This window comes from Hermetia illucens, chromosome 2 (genome assembly GCF_905115235.1).
Source record: "Hermetia illucens chromosome 2, iHerIll2.2.curated.20191125, whole genome shotgun sequence".
Taxonomy (NCBI): Eukaryota; Metazoa; Arthropoda; class Insecta; order Diptera; family Stratiomyidae; genus Hermetia; species Hermetia illucens.
The window spans coordinates 36,956,990-36,981,735 of NC_051850.1; the positions used below are offsets into that span (position 1 = coordinate 36,956,990).

A 24,746-nucleotide genomic window follows, 5' to 3' on the forward strand; every position below is an offset into this window, starting at 1 on the left:
TAGGGCAATCCCGGAGAAAATAAGGGCGCCAGAGCGACTTGTAATGGCGCAAAATGTCACGTGCTGCTTCGAGGAATTGCATCCTGCAACCGATATTATTTCTCTTAGTGTAATTATCCGGTATTTCCAGCGATTAAATTATTTGAAATAATAAAAACTTGTTTGTTCTATTCGCTAGTGTTAATTTATTGGTCTTGCAAAAACCGATATTTAAGGAACCACTTGTTTCCCCCCATCAGTGCTAACAAGTCTACCTAATATTATTATTTTATTTTCTTTTTGTTAACGATGGTGATCTTCATGCTGAGGAATTTAATAAAGTATGACATCTTTCCTCAAGCACCACGAATATTCTGGTGACATCTGCTTGCTTTATCACCAGGCTATGTAACTTGGCCAAATGGTTCTGTATTTGAAAGAGAGTCCAACAGACACCAAAAGAATCAACGTTCGCAGTCTCAGGGCTTATCGAACTCTCCCTATTTGCATTAATAGGTAGAGCATCGAAAGCATGTTTATCTGGGAATCGTGGTTTCTGTCGATGCTGGCAAAGAACCGAATGTAACCTGACACATTAACGCCAGATCCACTTTCAATTCCTTACCTTAAAATCTTGAAATGCATTTATCTCACACCAAAATCTGGACACTTAGTATTATTAAAATCAAGTTGAGACTATTCTGTTTTAGTTTTCTTTCTGTGTTGCTGCTACTCCCAGCACATGGAAAGATGACTGTAACTCTCACTGTCATACACAAAGCTCCAAGCCTTCGAGGACACTTGTCCGTTTCGGGTAGTCCTCAAAGAGTTAAAGCACGTTTCATTGGATTGGGTACAATGGCACATAGGTTGACGCGCTACACTCCACTAAAGGGTGAATAGCAACTTAATTGCTGGCTTTTAGGAAGGTACCAGGAGTTTCGCCATTTTCGCAGTTAGAAAATTAAGCACCGACAGTGTACTGACATACCAAAGAACAGTCTCAAATTTCGCAGTGTCTTTAGAATTGACAAATCCACCAAAGATTTGGCGCTCTCAGGATTGATTTTAATGCCTTTTTGGATAATGACTAAACCCAGAAATTGAGCCCCATCTTTACCCTTAACTATAATATTGTCTACGTAAATTCAACTTCACTCCCAAAAATGATCCATAAGGCGGTGCATTTTGGAAGGCCGTTGCTCTTGCCGTAAAGACGACACTTCCGTAGTTCATTTTCTATTCCAAATTGATTTTTATAATTAACCGTCTCATGAACTGACCTACGTCCATAGGCCCACAGGCTCCGCAGGAATCTGCGATGTGCGTGGAAAGTATGTTGGGTTAGGTGAATGTGGGGCATCTATTAGTCACATGGCTGTTGCTGGTATGGCCTAAAATCTAGGGTCAAACAAGCTCGGACACACAAGGGAAAGTTGCTAGATGGCAACGATTCCCGTGAATTCCGAACCAAGTCGACTCACCGCTCTCAGTTGGTACCCCGGATAACCACTAGTCAACCTAGAGATTAACTAGCGGTGATAACGACGACGACCCGGCATGGCATGCATTTATGACGATTCGGAATAGGTTGCACGTGAGCTAACAACTGTTAATTAACAGAGTGACATCTCGTGCAAACTGCTCTACGGCTAATGTTACAAGTTGCCTGCGACCCGATAATGATGTTGAGAAAATACAAGTACGTTCCAAACTATGACACCATTAAGTGTGCAGCGCACGCTTAGTTGAGGCGCACTCCTCACTAGAGTCTGATCCCCACTCTAAACACGAGCTGACATAAGGATTTATGTCAACCCACACACGAGCTCCCTGTTTATATAGACAATCATTTAAAGCGACTGCACTTTCTAGTGGAGACAGTGACTTGCAGCTGAGACCCATAATACAATGACAATAACAACGATAAAAACAAAAACAAGGAAAATTACGTCCGTATAACCTGCAATTGCTGAAATTAAAAGGGAAGGGGGATTTAAAGGGCGCGGCAATACACGACGTTGACCGCTTCTTACAACTAAAATGGTAGATTCTACCATAAATTCCGTTACAAGAACCACAAAACTGCAACAGTCGCCTACTGAAAGGGTAGAGAGCCGCACTGTCCCAATGGAGAAGAAGACAAGTAGTGAGAGAGGCAGTAGGGGGCTCGGGGTGGTAAGCTCCGAGCTCTGCGACACTCTTTTGTCCGAAAAGAGGATTGACAGGTAAAAATGCAATTCATCTCAGCGAAGAGGATGAAACGAGTCCGAAAGACAAGGGCAGAAAAAAAGGACTGCACAAGAAGTGCGACCCAAACTGCTACCATCGTTCAACGAAATATCTCTATAAATGTAAAAAAGGTCATGATGAAGATAGAGGAATTCCGGGACGTTACCACACACCAGCAAAACTCCTGGAATACCGGCGAAGAGAAGCAAATTTTTAAACCAACTTCTAGTTGCGCAAGGTCCGGGCCTCAGCAGGGTATTCCCCCAGACAGCTTATAAAAAGAGATACCCAGATGAAGGCAACCTCAAAGAGGAAGTTACATCTGTAGACTTTAGGGGACAATAATTAGTTATTGTCACCGCCCCTGCGAAGAGAGCGAGCCAATTCCTTTTTTGTGGAAAAAAAAGATCTGCAGGATAAATCGAAGGACAGTTCCGACCCGTTGCTTTAAGTGCTGGGCCTAAGAGCCCAGAAGGGCTTTAGTCTTAAAAATGTGGCGAAATCGAGCATAAAGTGAAAATCGTGTTCCAAAATGATGTGCACTTTGCAAGAATCCCGATCTGCAGAAAGAAGGAGTGGTTCACATTCGGGGCTCCAAGCAATGCGAGGTCTCCAAAAAAAGAGTATTAAAAAGTGAAGAGTTAAGCACCATGATATACATACTGCAAACAAATAGGCGCACCAGTACAACTGCTCATGATCTGATAGGACAGATGGCCTAAGAAAGAAGTGCTGACTTGTTGCTCAACAGCGCGTAGTACCGAGATAGGAGTTCATTACCGCAGCAGGGAAATACTTTGGCATTATGATAGACACGAACAATGATGAACAATGTCAGAAGCCCTTATCCAATAGGGGTCGTTTGCTGATGAGTGCGGTTCAGTCCCTCCGTCTACAGGGTGCAGAGCTCAGGTCGATATACCTTAGAAAAGGGGTGAGCAATAGGGAAGCCTTCGGTTATGGAGTTTACAAACCAAACAAGTTTACAAACATACTGCCGATTTTAGAAGCCAGCTGAATATAAAGGAAAGCAAAGCTTCGAGTATACAAATCGACAATAAGACGTGTACTATGCTACGGATATGAAACATGGACACAAACTTCCAAAAAACTGGTCAATATCTTCAAAGGAAGGGCGACGTTCAACGTATTGACGATACTTCGAAACGTAAATGGTGAGGAAACTCCGAAAGCGCTGGTCTGATTCTTTTGATGAAAACAGCGAGGACGCGATCGTTGAATGAAGATGGTTTGAGAAAAGACAGCAGCAAGAGTTACAGACGAGCAAAGAAGGAATTGGAGAGACTTTAAGTGAACATTTCCGCATGAAAAAATAGTGTGCGTTAGGTACCACGAATGTTCATACCATTTGACAACGAGCGACGATTGTAGAGTTATTAAGAGTTTTCTGAATTGTGTCAACGTGATTCAGACGAAATTTGTAACCTCATTGTGGCCGTTGATGCAGACCGTTCGCTAATATGATTCGAGATCTAAGAAAGGTTCGCTGGATAAAAAGGGAGAAATGCAAGTGGAAAAGTCAGCCTAATGGATAGAGCGCTAGACTATCGACTCAGCTGCGAAAGAATACCTGAGCCAAATCATGATAAAAATCACGAGCGAGCGCAATACTATCCACATTGCCTCCTACAGTGTGATGTGGTCCTATCCTACGGTATTGAATACACTTTAAGGTTAAGATCCAACTGCTTGCCTAAAGGGAATATAATGTATGGCCAGTACCACTGGTTGAGAACCATGAGAGTAGTACAGGAAATTTGGCGCGCTAAGGAAAACTCAGGACGACCTTTAAAAATTTTTTGATTTACAAGTCCAATTCGTGGGTAAAATTGTTTTCTGGACCGTTTCAACGGTCTCAAAGTTGTAGTCTCCTATCTACATTGTTTTCGTTTGACCAGTGCGCTTCGATATTGATGGTTCTTTGGCTTTTGGCACTGACGGTGCCACCATGTACTTCGTCTTGCCTCCATTAAAGCGTAGTCCGAGATCTCGCGCCGATCTCTGCCTGCTCGATCTGGATGAAGGTAGACTATACATCTCGAGTTGTTCTTCCCATGATGTTAATATCGACAGCGTAGGCCAGTAGTTGAGTGGAGTTGAAGAGTATGGTGCGTCTCGTATTCACGTCCGCATTGCGAATAACTTTCTCCAGGGCCAGGTTGAAGAGACCGCTTCTCTCATGGTCGTGTTAAGTTTTAGTCGATGAAAAGATGGTGCAATTAATGTCCATATTCCAACAGTTTTCCCCTCGTTTGCCGCACAGAGAAAATCTAATCTGTTGCTGATTTGCCTGGAGTGAAGCCTCTTTGGTATGAACCAATGATGGTCTGGGCGTATGGGGCTATCTGGCCTGTCAAGATAGCGGAAAATATGTTATAGATGTACCATCATCAAAGTGATATCTCTATAATTGCTGCACTGGGTGATATCTCCCTTTTGCCAGTAATCCGGCATTGATTCGTTGTCCCACACCTTGAGCATCAGTTCATGAACCACTTGGTGTAGTTGGTCGTCTCCATATTTAACCAATTCAACTGTAATTCCATCAACCCCTGGCGACTTATGGTTTCTAAGCCGATGGATTGCACGGACTGTAATTTTCGAGTTCACAGGCCTGTTGATTCTCCCAGGGTTCCTTTTTCTGTCTGTGAAGTCGCTTCCCCGCTCGATGGAGTTCTGGGTAGGTCTCTGCGCGTGTTCGCGTTCTTTGAGAATGCAACATTACTCAGTCAGCAGCATTCTTCCGTTCTGTTGCTAGCTGGCGTCAAGTATGTTTGTAGCTGTATCAATTATAACGTTTTTCAGGTGAATGTGAAGATCATTTGTTGATGCTTTAACTCCAGGACGCCTGTTAACTGCGGTTATAACAGCATCCATTTCCCCCTTATAGGTGTTTTCAGTATTCATTCTCACCTGATTGTCAGGGGGGATTCTGAGTGGTGTTGTAATTCCAGCCCGGAGCACTATGCCAACGAGGTAGTGATCCGAATCTGTATTGGCCTCCCTATATGTTCTGACATTCATCAAGGCTGAGAAGTGGCGGCGTTCAATCAACACGTAGTCAATTGAGGCCATGCTGCATAGAAATGACATGTTGAGCAGAGTGACAGGCAACGGTGAAAGCATTTTTAAGGCGAAAAAAAGGAAATGTATAGGAGAGACGACAGGGTAGTTGAGGCTTCCTAAATCGCGAGTGATGTGGTCGTACATTGGTATTGCGTTATACGGTTTCAGGTTGCCAAACAAAACATATTATGGGGGAGGGGATGCTGTTAGTCCTCCTTGAGACACGAGTTCGGCCAACATCAAAGCGCCTAAAATCTTACATAGGAAGCGTGGCGTCAAGACCATATACGGGAATAACGAACAGATAAGGTACTATACATTAGATATCACAGAGCGTCTTCTAGATGAGAAGCACTTTTGTTGTGGAAGGAGCAAGAGACATTGACTGAACCTTTCCTATCGGCTCCTCAATTGACTCCATCGAGAAGAAGAGATGCTTTTGCGCGATTACACGAACATGTCAAAATTGGTGAGTATAGAATGGAATGGAAAGGTCACGGTGAAGACGGACGGAAAAAAAATGGTTCCCAGGTAAGCAGGTCATGAAAACTGTTTTTTTGGTTGTTGGGTAAGAAACTTTCCACGCCAGTTTACGGCGTTATCGACGCACAATTATTGCACAGTATCTTTATAATCTTGATGGAGCAAGAAATAACATACTTTTCGATAGCAAAGAAGAAAGATTCAATCTTGAAAAAGAATGTTATTTATCTGTATGATAAGACATTCGGCGAACGTGACGGGGCAAAAATTATATAAATTAAAATGAAAAACGGTCGAATATCTTCCCAGCAATCCCAAATCTTCTTGATACATCTATCTTCTTGTACACCTTACACAAACGCTTCGAAGCCAACGTTTCACCGACCACCGAGTGGTGAATGCGTTTCTGTCCCAGTGGCCACAACAGTATCCAGGGAATTTTTGCGACGAAGGCATTAAAAGCTCCCAATCTGCTGGCAAAAATGTAATTCAAAGAGAGAGATTAAGTGGAAAAATGATAAATTTTTATAAACAAAAATAAATGAAGTTGAAATTAATTCCGTTTATGTTTGACATTTCCTCGCACATCATTGCAATAAATAAGGAATTAGGGAACGATTGCTAAGCTGGGACCGGAGGCAGTGTATTCTGTCAGACTTGAAATAATGAAAATAATCTTAAATAATTTTAAATTCGGGAACATGATCCATGGCAACTTTGAATAATGCGGCTCCGAGAAAACGGCACGTTACAGCCACCAACTTCATTATATCAAATTACAGTGACTTTAAAGTTTAGTATATAAGCGCGGATAATGAGTCCCTAATACTCCCTTTGATGTTCTCTCAGTCGAAATACAACCTTCTGCCGTATAACACCCCTAACATTAAGGATCGCTCATCCACCAGGCTTTTCGTTGCTTTATAGTCGTTTATTGCGTGAACAACATCATCTAGCCTTTGTTTTTGAAATGTCGATTCCATTTCATACCTTTTACCTGTTATAAATGCCACGACCTTGGAAATAAAAGATTCATTCATTCAATAAACATTGATGGAATCACGAAAGCCTCTGGTATCCATTTATCTACTCAACACTAAATTATACTGACGACAAACAGAAGTCGAAGGCCGTCAAACGGCAATCGAGTGAAAGCTTTTGAATTGAATAAGGGTATTATATAAAAGATGGATACCTTTCACCTTAGGATCTTTAAGCTCCTTCGAATCAGAAAATGGTTTCAAACTCTCAAATTCCAAGAACAAAACACCTACAAACACCGACACTATCTCTTTGAACAAACATATTATAAATCAATTTTGCAAAAATTTGTTCAATCTTTTTTTTTACAACAATTTAGTGACGTTATATCCTGCAAACTTAATAGCAACCTTAGATAGTCTACATCTATGCACTGTATCTTTTTATTGAAATAGAACCGAGGATCTATTGTAGACACAAGGGTTATGCCTTTCACCTTAGTATGACATTATCCACATATGCTCCTCCTCATATCTGGAACGGTATTTTTCACAATATTGTCCAGAATGTGAGTCCTTTCCGTAGCTCTCAAAGCAATTACTTGCATTCCTTCCACTTGACATATCCTCGTCTCGGCGCTTTCCACTTGAGGATAAAGAAAATCAAGTCATCAATTAGCCTTGTTTGCCCCAACGATTCCTGCTCTTTGTTGTTTTCCTGAAATATCCTTTTCCCTTGGCTTGCAATGAAAGTTCAGCTGAGTCTTTTTTTTATTGATTATCTTTTCGGACTTGATATCAACAACAAAATAATGTTCGCAGGAGGAAATATGTGTGTCAACAATAGCTAACTTATGTAGCCACGTCTTTTATTCAAACTATTTTTATAACTATTTTTTGGGCAGACGTTGCTGTGATCCAGGTGAACATATCACGTACGCAAATGTATACACTTCAAGGATATAAATATTGATTTTGTAACATATGCTCGCTGACTCAGCGTCAGACCCTTGGATCGTGTCCTTCGGCCTACAGGTAGTTCGGTTTCAAATTAGAGCCAACTTGAACAAACAGCCAATCTTCAAGGTTGGTATCTTTAGACAAATTTCAATAATAGATTTCTTTCGTGACCGATATTTTTACAACACAATTGGAGCAACAGATAGCCAGACAATTTCGTTAGCAGAGCAAATAATTGCAATGGGAAATCGTTCAGGGAGCCATTGTTGCTTCTTAAGAGCAAGAAAGTCAATTGGAATTTCAGTTCCTTGAGCTCATTGAGAACGTTGACTTTTCAAGAGAAGGACATCCTTCAAATTGGAAAAGTTTGCAGAGCCTTTCTAAGAATTTTCTGGGTAAATAGGAGTCCATCAGAAAATTGTTTTCTCGAGAAATCAACATCAAGCACAAGTTTTAGTATTATAACGGTTGAATGCTTATTGGGTAATTTTATTCGGAAGAAATTGAAAGTTCCGTGATGATTGTAGGTTAATTCGGGATTTGTGTAGGTAGAAAATTGTTCGATCATTGATGCATAACCCGGGGAAGACATTTCTTGGAAGGATCAACAAGTTGAAGTAAGTCTTCGCAAGGCGATGGAGATACAGAGAAGAAGCCATTTAAGGATTGAGTGCTAGTCTCTCGATTTTATTGCCCAGGGCTCGATTCACATCCTTCATGGACGTTTGCGTTCGTCTTTGTGCCGGTTTCGATGCTGTAGGCTTGTCACTTGCACAGAATAAAATGTGGTAGTAACAAAACTGAAACACACCCAACAGCATTGAATAGTATCAGCCTAGGTTTTCTTGATGCCCGGTCAAGTAGACTGTTAAGCGGTGACACCCATGGATTTTGACTGGCGCCAAAACAGTGCATTGCATAAATACTGCAAGATAGCTTCACCTGGTTCTTTGTTTGCGTACCAACGTCTCTCATAGCAGATCAATCCTCAATTGCTCCAAAGTTGTGTATTGTCAATCCCTCCAAACGGCTATCCAAGTCTCATTGGAAGCCGGGAGTAGTACTCGAAAGGCAGTCGTGGCATCGGGATACTTCCCAGGAGATGAAATCCGAGCTGTGAGAAGAGGGCGTTACCACTTCTCCTCGGCTGCGATGCCAACGCCTACCACGAAGTCTGGGAAAGCAGCGACACCAATCGAAGAGGTGAGTACCTTCTTGAATTTATTCTTAGCAATAAGTTAGAAATATACAACTTAGAGAACACTCCAACATTTGTGACCAACACTAGACAGGAGGTACTAGACACAACTCTAGCAAATACTCCAATGAACGGGATGGTCAGGAATTGGAGGGTGTCGGATGAACCCTCAATGTCTGATCACAGGATAATCAGATTCGACATTGAGCAACAACATTGCCCACCTCCAAAGGGCCATGACATCAGGAGCGAACGGAACTGGAAACAATGGTGGAAAACTTCAACACATTCGTCATGAGCGCATATGAGGCCAGCTATCCGGTTAAGACAGTTAAGTCATCAAGGGATGTACCATGGTGGAACAGGAACCTAGCCAGAATGAGAACAGAGGTGCGAAAACTCTTCAACCGAGCAAAACAGACCGGGGACTGGTGGAGATGCAAAAATGCATTGACTGCGTATAGCAACGCGATCAGGGAAGCAAAACGGAGCAGCTTCAAGAAATTCTGTGGATGGATCAAACAGATCATAGAAGCAACCAGGCTTTACAAGGCTGTAGCCAAAGACGGGGCAATATTCTCCGTCTGTTTGAGGTATGCTCAGAAGCTATGCTAAGGTGCGCAGTGGGAACTTTTAAACCACTGAAATCTCCCGGAACAGACGACATTTTCCCAGCACTAAGCCAGAGAGGCCTAGGAATCATCTTGGCGTCTCTTCTGAGGGGGTTAGAGTAGCACTGGGATACATACCAAGGCATGGAGAGGGGGGAAAGTGGTCTTCATTCCGAAAGCGGGTAAAAGGATCCTTTTCACCCTAAATCTTTCAGACCAATCTGCCTAACATCGTTCGTACTCAAAACGATGGAGAAGGTCATAAACAACTATATTAGAACTAACGTTCTAAAGCGTAATCCCCTACATCACTGTCAACACGCTTACCGGGCAAGACGGTCAACTGAAACTGCTCCGTATCAGCTGACAGAGGTACTATGGGACGTCAAATATTTGGGAATTACGTTAGACCAAAAATTACTACATAAACTCCAAAGACCCGTCTGCGTGTGTATCAGAGGGGGGCAATGAGGATATGCCCAACGGCATCCCTGGCGGTCCTTCTGGGATTAACCCCTCTCCATCTGCACATACAGATGCAGGCAAGGAGGGAAATATTCTGGATGGCCGGGAGTATCAGTGAGGCGGGAAGCTGCCTAAACCGAAGCAAGATTGACATTCTTTCTAGGCGGTATCTCGAATTACTGGTACCAAGAGATAACATGACAACGATACCAAGGGATACCAAGGGATAATATGACCACGAGGTTTCACTTCGATAAGAAGTTTGAAACACGTTGGAGTAACAAGACAAACTGAGAGAGCGTGGCTGTGACATACGGCTTAAACCAGCAACTGATTACTTGGTACACTGACGGATCCCTCATAACTGAAGGAGCGGGTGCCGGTGCCCAAGGAAAATGTACTTTGAGCCAATGGGCAGGTACATTAGCATATTCCAGGCGGAAATAAACGCCGTAGACATATGTGCTTGCTTTAATCTCCAGAAGAACTGTAAGGGGCAGAACATTGCTATTTTCACCGATAGTCGAGCAGCGATCAAGGCACTTAGGTCCAACCAGGTAAACTCCAAACTGATATGGGAATGCTTTGAGAGACTGAATACACTCGGCTCATCCAACAAGGTCTGGATACTCTGGGTTCCAGGCCATGCTGGATTGGGAGGAAACGAGGCAGCGGACGAACTAGTCAAGAAGGGAGCAGAGACGCCTTTATATGGGCCAGAACCCTTCTGTCAAGCCATAACAGAGAAGAGAGAACCTCTCCTAGTGGGCGTTGAGCATAGCCTAAGGGCTTTGTGGCCTGTAACAAAGGACAACAATCTGGGTCGAGAATAATAGTATAATATACCGACGCAACCCCAAGTTATTGACATGGCATGCTGGTCTCAAGCCGCCTCAGTAGAAACTAAACAAAACGATGAAATGATGGAAACTGATAAATAAAGTATAGTTAGACTTAATGACAGGTCCCACGACAGACCGCCAAAAAAAATGCACTGAATTTCGGTACAAAATAAAAAATAGAATATTAAATCGGAAGCTCGACACTTCAGGTATGAAAGCTTTTAGTTATTACTTAGGTGAGACTATTGGAGTACGATGATAATTAGCGTTCCATTCCATTTTGGGTTACAGTAAATTTACACGAACCAGACAACTTTGGCCTACTATAATTTTGTCAATAATAGTAACATTTTCATCAGTATCATGCTCCAGCTTACGATTTACGTTACTATACCATGTTATGACTCTAGTATGAGCCTACAGTGGATTTCCAGTCGAAGACGCCGAGTTCATAGGTATTTCTTAGAATGCACCCTTGATTCAAAACTGCACTTTGTCGTCCCCAGTACTTTCTCCTTACAAACTTTTTCTTCTTCAGACTTTGTCCCATTTGAAGGCGGAGTTGGTTCGTCTTGATCAGTTGCGCCATTTTGCTCGGTTAAAAGTCTGATCTGGATGGGGTCGTGAGGCCCTTAAATCACCATCTAACGTATCACTCACGCCTGAAATTGTACAGGAACCACCATGCTGTGAACTCCGTAATTTAATCATCCCGCAAATAGTTTGACCGCATATTATAAGTTAAGCGCCAATTCAATAAGTAGGATAAACTCTCATAATGAATAGTGCTCCTGTGCTGCCTGTTCGAATCTAAAACAAGTAAAAGGACGGGACTAGACCACTAGCTTTCGTCATTAAACTGACGAAAATGGCGAGACCTTTCAAAGGTCTTCAGGGTGGAACTGGAAAGGAGGGGCTCGTTCTCTTTAGAGTTTATGTTTAGGGAGAACGTTTTTCGGCGTCTAACTACCGAAACGATGGCGAACTTTCCAGGCAGGTTTCGTGCTCTGCAAGACGCTGTGTCAAGCATTGAGAGGCGGGTCCTCGTAGGAATGACTTTAATGCCAAGGCCCTAGGTTAGGGCATGTCTCATTCAGAAACCAACCACCAATCGTTATCGCGACAATAGAATTGGATCAAAGTCTTGAACCATGTTAGAATATTTCATTCAACACCGTATAGGGGGTACCCTGTAAGCCGTCAACATTGCGCTCATCCGTGATTATTATCATTCACAGTTGAATCGACAGGTATCTGACATTCGTCCGCCACCACTGACATTTGAGCCGCGACCCTCCAGAGGGAAATAGATTCTGGAAATGTCCGCAAAGACAGAGATCCCAACATTGGATCCACGCCTATGTTCGTTTAATTACACATAAAGTCGATTAGCGAATTACTCTTCCTCTATTCCGCTGAGTTAGAGGAAGCCGCAATTGCGGTAAATAACCTTCCAAATTAGCAAGTAGTAAGTTGGATAACTTAATTATCTAAGTGAAATGACTTTTAAGGAAAATATCATATATAAAAGGGAAAAATCTTGTACTTAACACATTCAAAATCGTTTTCCAGAACGAAAAGACAAGACAAGAATCACCTACATTCTTTTAAAAACTTAAATTGAAAACTAAAAACTAAAATGTATCCTTAACATGGGCAATTTAGCGGCGAAGCTAGGAATGGAACCAACAATTTTCAAAAAACAGGAGCAGTTTATACCAATGCATCGAGATCACTAAGACGGAACCCTACTCAAAGGACATACCGCCCCACCAATGGACCTGAATCTAGGATTTTGACAGGGTCATTTCCAACACCCGGGTCGTCAACCGTATCCAGGAATCTAGTATGTACAAATACCGGACCTTCATTCGAACCGGTAGTAAACACCCTTAAACGCCGATACGAGCCAGAGGATACAGTGGATGATATTGTTCCCAAGAGATCTAAATCCACCACCATCTCAGTTGACAAAACCGCCGTCCCTCAGGTTATAGTTCGAAAAAGTTGCACTCTTGAGCTGCGTGGAATACCGAAATGGATGAACACTATTGCTGAATTGGACAGCCATTTTTCCAAGTACGGGAAAATTATGGACATTAAAGTCGGATACCAAGCCGATCCACGAGCTGCGACTGTGACATTCTCCGGTCGGGCTGAAGCGATTATTGCCCACCGAAGCACTACCTTTGGCTTCAGAAACGGTTCGTGGTCATTCAAGGCTGCTAACGTGTCACGCAATAATCCGATGGAGGTTTTTGAGATGCCACCCAGAGAGACAGCCCGTATATTTATTCGGAAGGATGAGAATGCAGGCCTACAAAGGCGAAAGCAAGAACTTTTGAATAAGTGTTGTAAGCAACTGGAAGTTTTGAAGGCTATCCGCGCAAAGTGCGGTCTGAATGACCCAGGCCGTGATGCAAAACTGAATATGATTAATCGGCTGACGTCTTCAATCGAAAATATACAGAGCTCGGTCTCACTTGGAGTTGTAAGTCAAGAGAAGCAAGCATTTAATGGGACAGGTGTACAAGAATTAGAACTGAGCGAAATTATGCGGTGTTTCCAACGATTAATTATCTGAAATAATAAAAACTCGATGTTACTTTTTCGTTGGTGTGAATATTTATTCTTGCAAATACCGATATTTCGGCAACCACTTGTTCCCTTCATCGGTGCTAACAAATTTGCGACTTGTTAGAACTGATGTAGGGAACAAGTGGTTCCCGAAATACCGGTATTTGCAAGAATAAATATTCACGGCAACGAAAAGTAAAGTCCCTGAGAATTGAAGGCAAATATTTATCTATCTCTTCTGTGAAAAATTTAATGTTTTAATTGGAATTATTATGTAGAAATAAACGTTTTTCACTTTAAACTTATTAGCAACGCGTTTAACGTCCTTTATGCAATATATCTCAATTTTGTCATTTAATTTGTATTCTCTTTTCTATTAATGTTGCCCAGGGTAAGGCAATGCTGCCTATTATTAATAATATTAAGGATATAAGGGATCCAACCCCGTGAATGTGTAGTTATTACTTAAATTGAAAAGGCCCTAGCCAGGTTGGACAGGAGCAGAATTGTCGACATGTGCTAGAGATGAAATGGCAGGAGCATCCCTGCAGAGAGTGTTTTTACATGGTGCGGCAACGTTTCAAAACTCAATAAAAACTATTGTCTGCATCGGAAAATATTTATTTATTTTTTATAATGTAGGTACATGTCTAAAGTTTTTATTTACATTTTTTTGGAGATCAAATCTGTTAGATGACGTCCCCCATTCTCCATACATTGCGTAAACAGGTGCAACAGGTGTTATGTTGGCAATTTCTTCTTGGATGTTGGTCTTCAAATCTTGTAGGGTTCTTGGACGGTTCACATAAACACGGAATTTCAAAAAACCCCATAGAAAAAAATCATAAGGGGACAGATCGGGAGAGCGTGCCGGCCATTTCAAATCGCCTCTGGAAAGTGTTCCCTCAAAACAGCCATCGATGCTCTTGAAGTGTGTGCTGTTGCACCGTCTTGTTGGAACCAAGTGTCCCCCAAATCCAAATTTTCTAGCCGTGGGAAAAAAAAATCTGTAGCGTGTTTACATACCGGTCCGAATTCACTGTCACTGTAACCTCATTTTCCTCAAAAAACCAGTGACCAATAATTCCAGCCAGGCTTTTGATGCAATTCTCGAGGGTTGGTGTCAGCCCAGTAGCGCATGTTTTGTTTGTTAACCGACCCACACAAATGGAAATGGGCTTCATCGCTAAAAAAACAATAGCACCCTCGGGAACGACATCAAGAAGAAGCTCACACGCGTTCATCTGAGAATTGAAGTCACGTTCTGAAAGTTCTTGCACTATCGCCATCTTATAGGGATGAAAATGAAGATCATCACGAACAATTCTTCTCACAGAACGATCGGATAGTCCAAGGGCAGATGCGTGTTTGCGCGTAGAACACCGTGGCGATCGCAACATTGACGCTCTCACTGCTTCAATGTTCTCAGGTGATCTTGCGGGCCGAGGGACTCCAGTTCTTCCTTTTGTCGCACTTGCAGTTTGCCTGGATGTAGTGACCCATGTAACAATTGATTTGCGGTCTGGGACGGGAGCCAACGGGGCTAAATTAAAGCGATCCCGAAATGCACGCTGTGTTGCAATAACCGAACATCGGCTTGAAAAGTAAACCTCAACGGCAAAGGCACGCTCCTCACTATTCCAACGCATGATGGTGACTGAACCGTGTCGGGACAAAACTTTACAGTATCCCCTCTTGAACGAGACCACTAGCGCTCCGCTATGACATCAACTAACTGAGTGGCGCGCATTTTAAAAAAGGAAGTTATGCTGCCGCACCCTGTACTAAAGCCGCAGCCACCGTCTAATTGATGATGACCTCTATACGCGATTATAGAGAGTCTTCAGAAGAAAGCCGGATCAGAGTGGTTGACTAATTCTTAGAGGCAATCAAACGTCGCAATTGCCGCAACAAATTTAGTAACATACTTCGGAGGATACATCGGGTGGAAGACCAATCGAAGTCCCCAAGAAATCTCGGAGGCCATAGGAGCTGAAAAGATAGGGCCAGTGAAGAGAAAAAGCTGGAGGACCTAGACGTGGGTCTTCTATAGCTCAAGGTGAACAGCGACAGGAGGAAGGAATAGTAAGTCCTCCAGAGCACCTATAAGGGCGAAATAGATGCTGGAATAACCACATAGAGCCCCTGGTATCTTCATCAGCTTCGGACCCACCTACCATACCAGGGTAAAATTATACAGGGCGATAAAAGAATTCGATATTTCAACCAAATGAATACGACTGACTAGGCTAACTTTACCAACATGTGAAACCAAATTAAAGCGATAGAATCACACTCAAGGCCATTCACCATCAACAATGGTCTAAGGCAAGGGAGTATGCATTATGTAAATGCGAGAGGCATAATCCTCTTCAAGTCCACTCAACTACTGTCCTATGATAATAATATATACATTATGGGAAGAACAATCATGGGAAGAAAACAGGTCCATCAAGTGGGGCATATCTTCGCAATACTGACTACAGAGAAAAATGGAGAGGTTGGGAAATCAAGCAGTAGAGCCAAGTTGAATATTGGCCTACTGCGAATATGTTAAGGTGCAGTACACCAGACGACAAGCAGGAGGCAGGTACCAGTGTTACAGGCTGTCCACCCTATCTGATGGAAAACCTGAAACCGAAAAAAACCTCCAAGAAGATTCACGATAGAACTCAATATATTTAAAAGGGGAACCGAAAAAGAGGAGAGCAACGGAGCACAGCCCGCAAGAGGAGAAGGCAAGGTACCCAAAGAGGAGCAAATCCCGGGTTGGTTAGGAAGCCGGTGACACGGCGAATGACAGTGCGACATTGGTCCGGCGTATTTAAATCGCTCAGTTCTGGGTAGGACACTGGCACTGACAGCGATAGTGCCTGTTTCATTGGGAGCGTTCAACAAAAATTCTCCTATATTCAAATTCAATCCGTAACCGTATTGCATGAGACGATCACTCCATCTTTAAACAATTTCTTTGAGATCAGCTTTGTTATGAGACGCTAGGAAAGCATAAACTGCATAAAGCAGTGTTTAGAGCGTTGTACGCTATACATCCCGTGTAATAGTGTCCATCAAAAGAACAAAGAGGAGTGATGGAAGAAAAAAATAAGGAGGGCGAGACACGAAGGGGTTTTGATGTACCCACTACACTTAATTTTAGTCAGCGTACGAGTCTTCTGGCACTAGGTGTTCCCGCAAAGTATGCCAAATCAGCTCGTACTGTGGCTGTGCTGTGCATGTGGAAAAGCTACAGGGGCTTTGATCTCATGCAGATCCTCAGCAGGAAAGAATGTACCCCAATAATTCTACGCTGGATATACGTACGCTACAAGGATAAGGCGAGTAATTACCTATGGAGCGGTAGTCTGGGCAAATAGAACCGAATTCGGCACAGCAGTCAGGGAGTTGCACATACTTCAAAGACTGAGTAGTGTGCATCATTACGGCAATGAGAACGGAATCAACCGACATCCAGCCACGATAACATATCCCTCTGCCCCCAGTGAGATTTCAACCGCGACCTTCCACGAGCACAGGGAATGAGTAGGTGATTGGTATGCCACGTACTACCTCCAAAGAAACTATAGGGGGCAGAAAATTTCTGTTCTAGCTGACAGCCAAGCGGCTATTAAGGTACTTGGTCCAAGCGTGAATGCCGCATACCGAGTAATCTTGCATTCTCAAAGGACGCGGGCATGCGCAGAGACTTATCACGAACTCCGTCGGGTGGAGAAGCGACTTCACAGACGGAAAAAGGAAGCCTGGGAAAACCAACAAGTCTGTGAACTAGAAAAGTACAGGGAGCAACCGCACCAGGCGCGGAAGTTTCACCAACAAGTCAGCAGGATGAAGCCTTATACACCTCGATGCTCATCCTGCCGAGACAAAGAGGGAAATCTGATTTCCGACAGAATGGGCATATTAGAGCGATGGGTTGAGTATTTCGATGAGCTACTGAACAACCAGACCATCGGCGAGTTGGAGGTCCCGCCAACTGAAGACGACGGACAAATACTGCCACCATCAAGTTTAGGAGAAACAGTCCGTGCAATTCATCGGCTAAAAAATCATAAGTCGCCAGGAGCCGATGGAATTACAGCCGAATTGGTTCAATATGGAGGCGACCAGTTATACCAAGTGGTTCATCAACTTATGCTCAAGGTATGGGACAGCGAATCAATGCCTGACGATTGGCAACAAGGCATTATATGTCTCATACATAAAGGGGGAGATATCACGCAGTGCAGCAGTTATAGAGGTATCACGTTACTGAGTACCACCTATGAGGTATTCTCCGTTATCTTGCTAGGCCGGATAGCCCGATATGCTCACAACATCATTGGCCCATACCGAAGAGGCTTCACTTCAGGCAAATCAGGAGCAGATCAGATTTTCTCTCTGCGGCAAGCGGTGGAAAAACTGCTGGAATATGGACAACAGTTGCACCATCTGTTCATCGACTTTAAAGCCGCCTATGATAGGATAGCCAGGGTAAAACCGTATATGGCCATGAGAGAATTCGGTATCCCGACGAAATTGATAAGACCGACTATGCTGACCCTGACCAATGCGCGAGGCCAGATAATAGCAGCAGGATAACTTTCGAGATAATTGAACATCAACAACGGTCTAAGACCTGGTCCTGGAGAAAGTGATTCGCGGTACAGGTGTCAATACAAGAGACGCCATCCTCTTCAAGTCCACCTAACTACAAACCTACGCTAACAATATTGTTATTAAGGGAAAAACAGTCAAAGATGTACGGCCTACCTTCATTCAAATCGAGCAGGCGACGCGAGATCTCGAGGCAGACCCTGCCTGAAATGAAGCGATGGAATATGTCAGGACGCCAGACAGCGCAAAACCGAGGTGTCTGGAGTTCCTTACTAAGGTAGGCCTGGACTGGATACCGGTTGTTGCGCCGTTGATGATGATGGGAATCCTCTAAGATACTGGATACGCTATAAACTGGACATTCTGGGCTAGAAGGCAATGGGGCAGTGGATGGGTAGGCCAGCAAAACAGCAGGAACACTACTATATGGACCGGAATCCATTTGTTGAATCCGAAAGGAGTTCATGAGTGGCTAAAGGAGCTGTACCGAACACAGTTACCAGGAATAGAATAATTCAGGGTGCTCATGGGGTGATATGAACGCAAGCATTCGAAGGATTCTAGAAACCTGACCATATTTTTAATAATCATCTTTAATTTCATTGCCCTAGTAAATACTATTAGATACTTAACGACAGCATAGAATTTATATCCACTTAAATGCTTCGTCAATAAACCATAAGCGCATTAATGACTGATGTGATTCCGGGAATTCCGTCTCTGCAATTTACAGTAATTAATTGAACGAGTTCTCCGTAGAAAATGTGAAATGAATAAATTATTCCAACGGATATTGTGGAAAAGTGAATGCTTAGGACTCAATGAAAGGATTCACTCGAGCTTAATAGTAAAGTACACCAATTATAGTAAATACTCCATGATATATCGGCTTCTTGGCAGTAAGCCACAATTAGAGGTAGATTTTCGTTACAGAGAGGTAGTTCATAGTGAAAGCTTGATTAAATAACGATATCAGATTTATTCAGCAAAGCATGATATGCATCCATGATGGGTATCTACAAAGTAGAGATGATCATCCACAAAATAGAGAATATTTCAAAGACAGTTTCGGATATATATCTTCACATGCCGCAACACAAACTAGATTCCCATTTCAACCGCTATAAAATAGGAGGAGCAGGTGCAATTTCAAGAAGTGAATCGCTCTAATAACATCCCTATTCCATATATCCTTTCAATCTTTCTTGCGGGGTTTTCAAAGTTGCTTCAAACTAGGAAACATTCATCTTTTTTAGGAATAGGGCACAAAACTCTATACAGGCCAGTAGCCGCAAACAGAAGGTTCTGTCCTAAGTAGACCGCATGCTTTCATTCAAAATCAATACCTTGTTCCATAATAAAACCGAACCCTCCTCGCTATACCCCAAAATTTCACAAAAATGACATTGGGAAGACATTCACATTCAAATAAACACAGCTGTACCCACCTCACGTATCTCGTTCTATTCTGGAACAATGTGAAAATGCCGAACCCGCATCACGGAGGATTTAGTGTCGTACATAGTGGAGACTTCTCAGACTAAACGTGCTGAACTTTCTCATAAATTGGTAATAAATTGTTACTGAAAACAATTATTCAGAACATGCAGGCTTCGGGAAAATATATCTCCTGTTTATGTGGGTGGAAATCTCGGTAATTAGTTAGCCCTTTCGCTAATTATAGCGCAAACTGGCAACCTGTTCGTGGCGGTAATGAAGTAGATACCACACTTTTGATGTTTTAATTGCATAAGAAAAGTTGACAGGATTTTCCAACTTAACTCAACGCGCCCCCGCTCTTATTACCATGAAAATTTTAAGTGGAAAACTTTTACTCTTCCTTTTCGAAACTTTCTTCAAAGTGTTAATAAGCATTTCTATTTTCGTTATCCACTTAGCGGTTTAAGTACGTTGACACCGAAATAAGATTGACTTTCTGAATCTGAGATGCAATTTAATCTTACGCTTACGCAAAACGAGCCGGATTATTTGGGGCCAAAGTCGACGATAACTTTCAGTCAGTTTTCAAGGTTGCCTGCGTCTACCATTAGAAAGTTTTCGTGGGGTTTGGTGCCTTTGATCAAGTCCTGGAATGGGTAGCTCTCCCCCTCTTTCACAAATTTCCCTCTGATTTGCCTATATGTACCCATATGTGCTTATGCGTACATGATGTATACGCAATAATGGTGTTAACAAAACAAACTCCAAAGAGGAAATTCGTTATGGATGGATATAGAGCTTTGTTCCTTTTTTGATGAGGTTGTTATGTTTAGAAGATTGAAGTTAAGAAATACACAAAATTGGAAGCATTTACCTAGAAAAAAATCTTCAAGGTAAACGAGACCATATAGTACAAGGATTCACTGAACTTTTACAAGGATAGACTTCAGATGTATGCTCACGGAGTTTGGCAGATGTTACATAAATTTAATGCAATATTTTGTGATACCCACTTTGCAGGAGTAGACTAGATAGTGAAAGCTGGCACTGAATTGAAGGTCAGATGATGCTAAAATATAGCCCAATTGGCCTTGTCCTCCAGACAATTTTGAAATGACACCTACGAAAGATAGGAATATAAAGAGAGAAGGAGAGAGTAAAAGGAGTACATAGTTAAAGTTTTATCGTTTATCTTTAATCTAGGAATTCACTCACAATTAGATAACTAAAGACAGGGCATAAGAAAGAAATATGATGAGCATGTTATCCTAATTTATAAATCCAATAGTTTTAAATGTTGTTAACTGTAATCCCATCTGTAAATTTTTTTAGAAGAAACACCCTCTCAGGCTTATGCCTTCAGCAAATGCAGATCATTTGTGAAATCGATTACAGTCGTCAGATTTAATCTACGCTTACATATCTATCTATTACATTGTGTAGCTAGGAAAATGTGGTAAGCCGCTGTATTGATACGGTGTACCACTTTAATGCCACAAATTTCAAGGACTATAACCGCTGTAGGAAATTCAAAGGGAACACAGTGTAGACCTAGATCTTTAGAGTTCGCCCGTGACAAACCCCCTAACCTACAACTCTTTGAAGTCGCCAAAGAATAGTCTACTCAATGTCAACGGCCTGAGGGTTTCTCTTTCCTCTATGCAACTTCGGTTATGTGAATTGTAGGGTATGCGAAGTTCAGCTGTGCCATATAGGTCAATGGCTCACGCATATCGCCGTAGTTCGTACGTCATGACTGAATTTTATTGTAAGAGGACCGAATCTTCCTTGCCTTGGTACCGGTAGTATATCTTCGCCACCTGACTATCATGTAATGTGAGCCAGCGCGGCGAAAATGGTACCTACCTAGAGTAGAGTTCAGTTTGGCCAGTCCACAGGCTCGCTCATTTCCCTATATGTTTCAATTGAGGTTTGGCTGTCAGTTAGTATGACTACGCTACATTTGAGACTACCATGCCCTCTACAGCATCGAGATTATTTTTTGGTATCTCATGGAAGACCCTAGAATAGACTATAATATTTTCCATTTTCCATTTCCATTTTCGATACATTGATAAAGTATACTAATGTGAACCCTGTAACTCATCGCCGGACTTTCATTCTGCTCTGGTTGGAAGTCCCACCGCAAAAAACCTCTTAAAGACCAGCTTACGTACAACACAGTCCATTAGGCTTCGCTTCCCAGTACCATCTGCATATGCAATTTTTGAACCTTCCGTCCTTTCATATTTCCTGACCAGCCGGGGCTACCACGCAATAGAACGTTAGGATAGGATGGATCGTGGCTAACAACATCCAGGCTAGATTTGGTTAAAAATGAAAATTTTGTTTTGGGATGAGCTTGTCCTGAGCCTATCATCTATTTGATGGCGGTTTACATATATTTGAGAAGCAACTTACTTCTGCTATTCAGTGCGCGGGCTACTCTTTCGTGGGCAAGCGCCCAGTACTTTTAAAAATGTATAATATTGGGTGGTCAAAGGGTAGTATAGGTCCCGGGGCGAAACGTGGATTGGTACCCACGATGGAGCATAAAACCTGGGAAATGCCTGCTGAACCAACACCAATAGCTCTACTACCAAACCCTATCTCCACCTCCACGTGGTGACCGCTGGGAGCTCTTTCTTGACGAAAAGCTGCAGACGGAGAAGGATGAAGGCGAGTCTCCCGCGCCTAAAAACGGGACAAATTGTACCAACTGGTCCTCCAGGTTGGGGGTTGGGTAGGGCTGACAACCCTACACGGAAAACAACCTGTTACGAAGCCACAACAGGAGCCTCGGATAGGACGGATGTTAAAACGACGGACCCGGCAACGACAAAGGAACAACGATTTGCGCATTTTCTCATGGAACGTGCGCTCCCTGTACAGAGATGGAGCTGATAAGCAGCTAGCCGATACCCTGTCCCAATATAGGGCTGATGTAACAGCGTTGCAAGAGATGCGATGGACAGGGACCGGTTTCCTGGAGAAGAGCCACTACACCATATATTATAGCGGCCATCCAGTAAACCATGTGCTCGGAGTAGGTTTCTTAGTCAGCCAAAAAATGAAACCTGCTGTTATCGGCTTTGAAAGTATAAGCGAACGGCTATGCACTCTGCGCTTGCGAGGCAAGTTTAGAAATATAAGCCTCATAAACGTTCACGCCCCTACAGAGGAGACTGCAGAGTCGGAGAAGGATACCTTCTACGAGGCAGTAGAAAGAACCCTCGAAGCCTGTCCCAGATATGATATCAAAATCATACTTGGGGATTTTAACAGCCAAGTAGGGAAGGAGCCCGTATTCAGGCGATACGTTGGCTCCCATAGCTTACACGAAAAAACAAATGATAACGGACTGCGGACTATTCAATTAGCAGGGTCACACGAAATGGTTGTTGGAAGTACCTGGTTTGCGCGGAAAGCGGTCCACAAACATACGTGGGCCTCTCCAGACGGGACCACTTTCAACCAAATTGACCACGTGTTGATCGAACGCCGCCACCTCTCAGCCTTGATGAATGTCAGAACATATAGGGGGGCCAATATAGACTCGGATCACTATCTCGTTGGCATGGTGCTCCGAGCTCGAATAACAATACCACCTAGAATCCCCTCTGACAATCAGGTGAGAGTGAACACTGAAGCCATCCACAACACAACCCTCCGCGACACCTATAAGAGGGAAATGGATGCCGCAATAACCGCAGTCAATAGAGGACCTGGAGATGAAGCATCAACAAATGATCTTCACAACCACCTGAAGAACGTTATCATGGATACGGCCACAAATATACGTGGCCCCAGCCGCAAAAGGAGTCGGAACGGCTGGTTTGACGATGAATGTAAGCTAGCAACGGAACGGAAGAATGCCGCATACCGAGTAATATTGCATTCTCAAAGAACGCGGGCACGCGCAGAGACTTATCACGAACTCCGTCGAGCGGAGAAGCGACTTCACAGACGGAAAAAGGAAGCCTGGGAGAACCAACAAGTCTGTGAACTAGAAAAGTACAGGGAGCAACCGCACCAGGCGCGGAAGTTTTACCAACAAGTCAGCAGGATGAAGCCTTATACACCTCGATGCTCATCCTGCCGAGACAAAGACGGAAATCTGATTTCCGACAGAATGGGCATATTAGAGCGATGGGTTGAGTACTTTGATGAGCTACTGAACGACCAGAACATCGGCGAGTTGGAGGTCCCGCCAACTGAAGACGACGGACAAATACTGCCACCACCAAGTTTAGGAGAAACAGTCCGTGCAATTCATCGGCTTAAAAATCATAAGTCGCCAGGAGCCGATGGAATTACAGCCGAATTGGTTAAATATGGAGGCGACCAGTTACACCAAGTGGTTCATCAACTTGTGCTCAAGGTATGGGACAGCGAATCAATGCCTGACGATTGGCAGCGAGGCATTATCTGTCTCATACATAAAAAGGGAGATATCACACAGTGCAGCAATTATAGAGGTATCACGTTGCTGAGTATCATCTATAAGATATTCTCCACTATCTTGCTAGGCCGGATAGCCCCATACGCCCAGAACATCATTGGCCCATACCAAAGAGGCTTCACTCCAGGCAAATCAGCAACAGATCAGATTTTCTCTCTGCGGCAGGCGATGGAAAAACTGTTGGAATATGGACAACAGTTGCACCATCTGTTCATCGACTTTAAAGCCGCCTATGATAGCATAGCCAGGGTAAAACTGTACACGGCCATGAGAGAATTCGGTATCCCGACGAAATTAATAAGACTGACTAGGCTGACCCTGACCAATGTGCGAGGCCAGATAAAAGCAGCAGGATCACTCTCAAGACCATTCGACATCAACAACGGTCTACGACAAGGGGATGCGCTATCATGCGTCCTCTTTAACCTGGCCCTCGAGAAGGTGATCCGTGATGCTGAGGTGAATGCAAGAGGTACGATCCTCTTCAAGTCCACCCAACTACTGGCCTATGCTGACGATATCGACATCATGGGAAGAACCACCCGAGACGTTCAAACTGCCTTCATCCAGATCGAGCAGGCGGCGCGAAATCTTGGGCTGCACATCAATGAAGACAAGACAAAATACATGGTGGCAACGTCAGCACCGAAGACGAATCAACCAACAACATCAAACCGCACTGGTCAAACACAAGCACGAACAAGAATAAGGATAGGGGAATACAACTTTGAGACCGTTGACAATTTCTCCTATCTAGGGTCGAAAATCACAACCGATAACAACTACGATGATGAAATCCGCGCACGGTTGTTGTCAGCC

At 43.2% G+C, this 24,746-nt stretch overlaps 1 protein-coding gene across 1 annotated transcript in view; it reads right to left on the minus strand.

Annotated features, from left to right (window-relative positions):
* LOC119647651 (synaptotagmin-1) overlaps window positions 1–24,746 on the minus strand; it is a 325,595-nt gene that overhangs the window by 281,334 nt on the left and 19,515 nt on the right. The window lies entirely within an intron of this gene.